The following is a 9,110-nucleotide window of genomic DNA, read 5'->3' as shown; positions in this document are numbered from 1 at the left end:
GGTACGGGCACAACCCCCTCACAGGGGTTGACCAAACCATCGAGTCCCTGGATTCCTTTAACGGAATACCCTATGCATAGGGATGGCGAGAGCGTTCTCCCATCGCTATCACCTGAACCAGAGCCCATCCGCAACCTTACAAGTTGTGACGATTTGCTATGCGGCAGGTGAAACCCAAATGGCAACAGCCAATCAGCCAAGTGGGGGAAATTCCTGCCGTGCCCCTGTCCCAACGACAGATGACACACGACAGCATAGCAAGGTCAAGCGCAACAAGCCCTAAAAGTAGGGAGAGGTGGACAGGTGTTCCGAATGCACGCGCTGAAAGCGGAAGCTCTCGGTCACATGCATGGGCATAAATAGGTCCCTCGAACCGTTTGGAACTGCATCCCATTGGCCAGATTGTACCCAGATTGTACCCTGCTTCGAGGGACCTACCAATCAGGTGTTGTGGCTTACCAATTGTACCCACCCACAACACAGGGTGTCGGTTGTCCAGGTCTCACCTCTTTAAGGGAGGACCCGATTTATTTTTATTTTTTGTCTCTCTCTTTCTCTTCATTTTCTTCCCTAAGCTTTAAATGTATATTGGGCTTTAAATGGACATGGGGCCCAGGACTCTAGGCAACTACACACACTGCACACTGATGACAGTAACTGATCTTAGCATGTGCCTTTCCTAATATTTTCCACAGTATCACACGCTGGCTTTGATTTCTTTAAGAAGCCCAGCGTAGCACTCCAAGCAAGCAACATTGGCAGTTGGATCTAACTGCCATTTTTATTTCCCACCCTGACGCCAATGTTGGGTCAGTTTTGCCAGCCCTCTGAACTTTCCCTATTTTGGTCAGAGTCACTGACACCAACTCCAGAGGGCCCTGGTTGAACAGGCACCCACAAATCTTTTGTTGTGGGTGCTCAGCACCCACTCCAAGGGGCCTTGAACATGACTTCCAGGTCCCGTCCAAGGCCTTGGAGGGCCTTGAAAGCAGTATCCTATGCCTTGCTGGGTCTCCGACTCCACTTCTGGTTCCTCGCGAACTCCCGGAGATCCTATCCGAAGCCTCATGGAGATAGCATCTGAGGCCCTGTGGGGCCTTGGATGTGGCATCCAATGCCTCGGGGGGCTTTTGAAGTGGTGTCCTAGGCCTCACAGGTCCTCTGATGCTTCTTCTGGGGGCGACGAAATGTGACGTCATGGCGCACGTGATGCCATGATGCCATGTTATGTTGACGCTGCTGGACACCCATGATCTGGGGCCCAAGTAGGTGCCCCTGGTCAGAACTGAGTGAGGAGAAGACTTCCCTGCTGGCAAGCTCAGCATCCACAGGGCAGAGACAATATTGAAGGTGATGGAAGTTGTGATCCAGCGAAACCTCAAAAGTCCTCTCATCACAGTTGCACAAAACTCTGAAATCCTGAGCTAGTTCTTTGTCTTGGGACAAAGAACAAGTTGCCCTTCCATTCCATGTACAAATGCTAACTGAGCTAATCTTCCTTCCTTCCTTCTTAATATTCCTGAAGCATCTTTATAGAATAGAAAGCTTGTCTATTTTCAACAGAAGCAGGTAGTGTCCAACTAGTTGCTTTTGCTTTTTGCCAAGTCTAAACCCAGTACAGGTGGGCAGGAAAAGTATTTAATGCAGCCTGTTATGTTATGCGATGGCCAGGTAAACTTTATTAAAACTACTTCTTGCATTCCAGAAAGGATGCTGCTACATTCCGGGGCTGCGTTATTGCTCAGCCTACTATACCTCCGGTTGCCATAGCAACATCCTCCTAAGTATTTGTAAGGTCACCAAAAGAAGAGCTAACCCTCTTACTCCTGGAATAACTAATGCAGCTCTGTTGCTGGCTTGATGTAAATAGTCTCAGGTGACAGCCAACTGTACGTATAGTCAATTACAACTGCTCAAAGGAAATGATTTGTTGTAACAGCCACTGTTCAACCTCTGTGACATCAATGTTTCTATGGAAACAGTTGCCTATTGCGCGGCATAGAATTGAGTATTGATCAAACCAGGGCCGACACTATTTCAAGAGGCTCACTACTTTTCGGTGTGGCAATTTACGATAGGAACTCATAACATCACTGTATATTTCAAGCCCCAAGGAACCAATTTAGCAGACACTTACAGTAGAATATTAGCAGGGGTCAATAATGAAAGTCTGATTATGGACCTAGGACAATTATTCAGTGCTTTTGTTGTCTGCCCTTTCAACACTCCAGCAGCTATTAATATTTCCAAATAATAATAATATTCAGGTCCGAAGAAAGTGCCGTATTCACCTTCCATTTCAAACTTTATTTTTCATTGTTATGGGATCTATCAATAAAATTATTCAGCTATATTAGCCAAGCTCTGACCTCTCAGAAGTAAATAACTATTGATCAAGAAGCGAATCTGTTGTGCCAGAGTTTCCATTACCCGTCTCATTGGCCCAGCAGATAAGGTGATTGTTACACAACAGTGGGAAGGCGATTTCTTACACCAAACAGGCAAGTACGTACTGTATTGTTAGCTGCATAAGGACTCCTTCCTTTTCTCAAACAGGGATGAGGAGGAAAAGCTGCTAAGCATATTAATTCCACCATAGGAAAAACATACTGAAGTCGCCATTAGGAGACCATTAGCTTGGATTCATGTCTCAAAGTCCTGCAGGGGTGAGAGTTGTTGATGGACTTGCAACCTGACGGAAACTGCATGAAGACACCCCCCCCAGCCCCACCCCAGTCACATAAATGTGGTAGATCATTTATAACTGGCACCTGTAGACATGTTTGCAAGCCTGCCGGTAGCCCTGCATTGATTGTTTATGACCTTGGGTAATGTTTTGCTCAGGGACCGCTGAAATCACTTGTTGTCCCAGGACTGATGGTTTGAAGGTACACAATGCAGCAATCTTGCTGAAACTAAGTCCCCGCATGTGCTAGACATTTTAAGAATTATCATACCACTTTAAACAGTCATGTCTTCCCTAAAAGAATTGTGGGAATTCTGGTTTCTTAAGGGTGGTGAGACATATCAGAACACTCCCATCCCCTCACAGAACTACAATTCTCAGAGGTGCTTGGAAGAGGAATTGGCTGTCAACCGCTCTGTTGTGGGGAAGGGGGTCTCCTAATGAATCTGAGCATCCTTTTAGCTTAACTGTTGATTTTAATTATATTTTGAATTTTTCAAAATACCTGTTGACAATTTTAATGTTTGTTTTATTTTATGTGAACTTCATGAGGGCTGATTCACAATCCAGGAGTATGTGAATTTTGTTAAATGAATAGATACATGGATAAGTAAAATTTAACTATTCTTCATACAGAGGTCTTATGTGAATTGCTGTGACGTGGAGAGCAGATTGAACACCATCCTAAGGTTGTCTTGAGTGGGGAGAAATAGTAATTATCTAATCTAAAAATCTAATTATCTAAAAATCTAAATATCTAAATAATAATAATAATCTAATAATACTCCGTAGAACATCATAGGAAGATAAGCTGCTTTCCATTTATAGATTTGGACTAGGGGAAGTATAGGGGAAGTGGCTGAAGTGGAGCCAATACTGAATTAAAAATGAAATTCAAAACTGTACTGAAAGGACATCGTTCAGCAAGAGTATACCATGATAGCAGAACTACAAGCTTATTGAACAGGCTCTCCCTCCCTCCCTCCCTCTCTTTCCTTTCCACATTTAGCTCAGCTCCTCCATCTACAGCAAAGCTTTCCTTCCAAGGCACAGCAGACAAGACAGTGCAGTGTTGCTAGGTCCTAGAAATCTGCTCTTCCTTCTGTTCCCTGACTACAGCAGTAGCTGGTTTTGCCTGGTTATTCCCCAGGCTCAGCCATCACTGGCCAATCCCTTAGCCATCCCTCTGCAACTCTTCCAGCATCCTTGTTTATGGAATCAGAAAAGCAGAAAGCTCAGCCTGAAAGTTAATGTAGTTTCTCTGTTACTACAGCTTTCTTAAGCAGTAAGCTCACACAGGAGCTGGTGCATGAGGCTTTACGTGGCAAAAAGATTCCAGGTGACTGTAGCAGCTGGCAGTTCCTACCAGAGACATAAGAAAAGAATGTGAGAAAAGCCTGCCAGTGCCAATGTAACAGTTAGCTCTGACTCAGTCTAGACCCTGGCAGAATTACCCCTTTCCATGGGTATCAGAGAACCATTTGTGTTTCCTTCTTTTCTGAATGTTGTAAAAACAATGACAGTCGCCAACTTGTGGTGCTCCCCCATAGTTGTTTATTGTGGATTTATTACTGCTGCTCATGCACGGTTTAAGCAGCAGTTGCCTGATAATAGTAATAGTAATAATAATAATAATAATAATAATAATAATAATAATAATAATTTATTTTGTACCCTGTCCATCTGCTTGGGTTTCCCCAGCCACTCTGGACGGCTCCCAAAAGAATATTAAAATACATCAAACATTAAAAACTTCCCTAAACAAGGCTGCCTTCAGATGTCTTCTAAAAGTCAGATAATTGTTTATTTCCTTGACATCTGATGGCAGGGAATTCCACAGGGTGGGCACCACTACTGAGAAGGCCCTCTGCCTGGTTCCCTGTAACTTCACTTCTTGCAGGGAGGGAACCGCCAGAAGGCCCTCGGAACTGGACCTCAGAGTCCAGGCTGAACGATGGAGGTGGAGATGCTCCTTCAGGTATACTGGGCCGAGGCTGTTTAGGGCTTTAAAGGTCAGCACCAACACTCTGAATTCTGCTTGGAAATGTACTGGAAGCCAATGTTGGTCTTTCAGGACCGGTGTTACATGATGTCTTCGGCAAAATTCCTCCCCACCTTTCCTCCATTTAATCCAGGCTTACAGTTTCCACAAGGTTTGTTTTCTTGAGTTTCCCCCAGAGACATTAAATGGAAAAATAATATTAGAGGTAATTTTGATGTAGATGATGTTGAGTGCAGGGCTGTCTGAAGCATATGTGACGCCAGGGTGCAAAGATCCGCCCGGTGCGCCCCCCCCCCCAGGTTGCCCAGTCCCAGGTGTGCAGGAGGGCGGAGCCACCCGCTCGCCTCAGCATCTCGCTGGCTTGGTTGCCCCCAAACTTGCAGTGCAGAGCTGCCCACAGCAAGAGAGCCCATCATGGCACTCCAACCGACAGGTGGGCTCTTCCCCGGACTAAACTCTCAGGCCTGGTGCCCCTGAGAGCCCGTGCCCAGGTGCCCCACACCCCTAGCGCCTATGGGTAAGTGTGGATGTTGCACAAAACTTCCCTACATGCCCTGTGGAAGCAACCATTCCCAGCACGTTTGCACTCCTGTCGAAGTGACGTCTATTCTGGCTTGTTCATGTCCATAGCATGGAAGATGGCAGGATCTCCAAGGATAGGCTTCCCAAGGGGAACTGGCTTCAGGCACCAGGCCTGTTGGCAGACCAACTCTGCATTACAGTGGCATCTGCAAATATGACATGAAGGCTGGCAACATTAACCCCACTGTGTGGGAATGCCTTGCAGATGACCACAGTGCCGGAGACAGACAGTCAGGTTGTGCATCCACAGCAATGACCAGAGGAGAAATGACAACTGGGAGAAGGAACACCATGTTGCATCTTTAACAGCAAAACTTGATGCCTTCCTCTGCTTTAGCTGCACCAAAACATGTCTCCCCTATATTGGTCTCTACAGCCACAGCAGGCACAGTTACTCTCCAATGGTTTGATTTCACCCCCGAAGACACACTCTTCCACTGTCTCCCAAGACTAGATGGATACCAACATATGGGAAGAGCCTACAAATGCCATTGTTTTAAAAACATAGCATTGAGGTGGCCATTGTACAGTGGTACCTCGGGTTACAAACACCTCGGGTTACAAACACTTCAGGTTACGGACTCCGCTAGCCCGGAAGTAGTAGCTCGGGTTGAGAACTTTACTTTAGGATGAGAACAGAAATCGTGCAGTGGCAGCAGGAGGCCCCATTAGCTAAAGTGGTATCTCAGGTTAAGAACAGTTTCAGGTTAAGAACGGCTGACTGGGAACAGTTATGGACCACAGGTATGAAATTTAATGCCTTAAGAGAGAATTTAATGAAAATGATTTACATGACACCAGTCAAGCTTGCAAAAATTTACCATTTGCCCGATAATAAATGTTGGAAATGTAAAGAGACTGAAGGTACATTCTTTCACCTTTGGTGGACATGCCCAAGGATTAAGACTCTGGGAGATGATCTATAATGAAACGAAAAAGGTATTTAAATATACCTTTCTGAAGAAACCAGAGGCCTTTCTCCTGGGCATGGTCGGCCAATTGGTGCCAAAGAAGGACAAAACATTTTTCATGTATGCAACAACAGCAGCAAGATTACTCATCACGAAGTATTGGAAGACACAAGATTTACCCACCCGGGAAAAATGACAGATGAAGTTGATGGACTATATGGAACTGGCGGAAATGACTGGCAGAATCCGAGACCAGGGAGAAGAGTCGGTGGAAGAAGACTGGAGAAAGTTTAAAGATTATCTACGGAAATATTGTAAAATTAATGAATGTTAGAAAAAAGGTGGAATGAAGCTATATGGCTTTGGCAGAAATGTTAGAAGGAACTAGGTATAGATAGATTGTTAATGCATTAAAAGGGAAAAAACTAGGTTACAATATGTTAAAATTAACTTTAAGATAGAAAATAGATGAAGATGGAAAGGACTTGCTGAAATAGTTAATTGAAGTGGAATACAAAAAGGGAGGCATTGAGGAAGTCAATGAAACAAGTGTATCAAAGCTAAGATTTGAAAATATTGGAAGTGTTTTTAATTGTTTTTGTTTTGTTTTGTTTTGTTAATTTAATGTTTTATGTAGTGTTTTTGTTTTTGTTTCTGTCTTTGTATGTTCAATTTTTCTTTTTTCTTTTTGTAATTTCCAAAATCTTAATAAATATTATTTTTTTTAAAAAAAAGAACGGACCTCCGGAACGAATTAAGTTCGTAACCAGAGGTACCACTGTAGCTGCTTACCAAGGTGGTGATGAAGGGAGGTGGCTTCATGATTCTTGAACTCTTTAGATGAGTACCTGCTTCTTTCATCTCCAGTGTCTTTTTGATTTACTGAGCTTGCCAGTAACCTGTGCCATGCAGGCAATACGTTATTGCACTGGGATATGGGCAAAACATGGAAGGTGAAGGCTCCGGCAGCCATCTCTCTTCAGGACATGACACTGCCAAGGAAATCTGACAGCTTTTCATTCCTTTTATCCTGGCGCATTTCCTCCTAATCCAAGAGCAAAGTTCTAATTACTCGTATTGTCAAAATGCGCTTCGCCCAAATGGGAGGTGGGGTTATGATATAAAGCAGTAAGTCTTTTCTCCCTTCACCTTCTACGGTAATATAATTCAAGCCAGGCATGGCCTTTCTCCCAGTCAGTCACGGCAGTCAGAAAGATCAGGCTCCTACGTGGGCTTCTCCTGTAAGAATGTGCTTTAGCATTTCATCTCCAACTTGGCATTGCACACCACTCATCACTATCAGTGTCAAATGCTACAGTATATCAGCCTCTGCAGCAGTTCCTGGCTAAACAGAATACCCTACGTGTCCATCATTTGACATACCCAGCACTCAGGCTTGCCCATCAGTTGGTAACAAGCGATTGTATACTCTGCAAATTAATTCTGAATGCATGTTAGAAAAAAGCCAACTTCTACAGCTGACAGTAGTACACTTGGGTAACCACGCAAGGAGGACTTCTATCGTCTTAGAGTTCTATCATTGTTATAGACTTCTTCTGCAGTTCAGAACAGCAGAGCTGTAGAGGAGCGTGCAAAATGTAAGGCTATCAGTTGCTCTTTTCTCCCCGCCGTTGAATTACAGCTTAGCCTGAAGGCAGACAATACTTTTTAAGAGGGCTCTGAAGTAATAAAGCCAACTGCATTAATACACTGTAAAAGAGGGAAGAGAGAGAGAATGGAAACTGCTTTGATAGAAGGATTGTGGTGGGTACACTCTGCGTACACATCACGAATGTACCCTCAGTATATTTTAGTCCCTGTGAATTTTGCAGATTTTTGAAATGCTACAAAAACTAGCAAAACATGCTTGCTAGAGGTGACCATACAGCATATATTATTCTTTATTTAGCATTTTTATTTAGCCTTGGAGGGGACAATGCTACAAAAAGAAGAAGAAGAAGAAGAAGAAGAAGAAGAAGAAGAAGAAGAAGAAGAAGAAGAAGAAGAAATAATCACAGAGATCTGTAACAGGTGATGCTGCTCTGAGGGGTTATTTCTTAATTAATAAAAGCCTGTGTGATGTGCACCACCAAAATGGAAGGGAAATGGCAGGGAAGCCATGGAATTGACAAGGCTCCTCTGCCATCTTATTGGTTTTATCAGAGAGCAGAAAGTGGGGAAAGTCAATGGTATTGATGGTGGAGCAGGTGGAGAGGTGGCATAAACTCACTTTGCCAGTTCATACCTGAAAGGCTTGTGCTGCACTTACAATGGAAGCTCCAAAAATCACATTTAAAAACACGCACGGCAGCAATGCAACACTGGAAAATAACATGGAAAACCCAGGAGGAGGATTGCTGTTTGGAGTCTAGGAATAAATGAGTGAGCAAACTGTGTAAATGCAGGAAAGAAAGGGTGGTGTGGAAATAGCAGTACTGTTAAGCTTCAATCATATTTTTTAAATAAAAAAAATTAATAATTTGTTTTGGAATTCTTTCTGTTTCTTAACATGTGTCATCCATAGTCCATCCAGTGGCTCATAGGAAGTATGCCATGGGAAGCAAGTCTGTATATGGAATAAGTTGCAATATATCTCAACGTGTGACTGATTTAAACCCACAGGCAATGTCTTGACTTGTGGAGTGGACGGTATTTATGGATCTAATGCATTATATTAAGCAAATAGAAACTCCATAATAAATGAGTAGTCATATTGATAAGTTAAAACATTCCCCTAAATAATAATGGATACAAACCAAATATATTTATAACTTCCTTAAATTTTATTTTGAAAACTTTGGGTTACTTACAACAACCTGGATGTTCAAATAATTTTTTTGACAGAAAGGTTCGGGGGTTGGGGGAAGTAGGGAAGTAAATCACCTTCTTTTTGTAGCATGTATTAGAAAATGACCTGGCAAGCCAATTC

At 43.4% G+C, this 9,110-nt stretch overlaps 1 long non-coding RNA gene across 2 annotated transcripts in view; it reads left to right on the top strand.

Moving 5' to 3' along the window:
- Nucleotides 1-1,184: 1,184 nt before the first annotated feature.
- Nucleotides 1,185-9,110, top strand: part of LOC309335539 — a 30,969-nt gene continuing 23,043 nt past the window's right edge. The window contains exons 1-3 of one of the 2 annotated variants that reach the window (XR_014153563.1): nt 1,185-2,666; nt 3,325-3,375; nt 8,104-8,212. This is a non-coding gene — a long non-coding RNA (uncharacterized lncRNA). The remainder of the gene's footprint in view (nt 2,667-3,324; nt 3,376-8,103; nt 8,213-9,110) is intronic. The other variant, XR_014153564.1, reaches the window with a different exon arrangement.

Source organism: Podarcis erhardii (assembly GCF_964252035.2).
Source record: "Podarcis erhardii genome assembly, chromosome: 1".
Lineage (NCBI taxonomy): Eukaryota > Metazoa > Chordata > Lepidosauria > Squamata > Lacertidae > Podarcis > Podarcis erhardii.
This window is presented reverse-complemented; position numbering and strand designations above follow the sequence as displayed.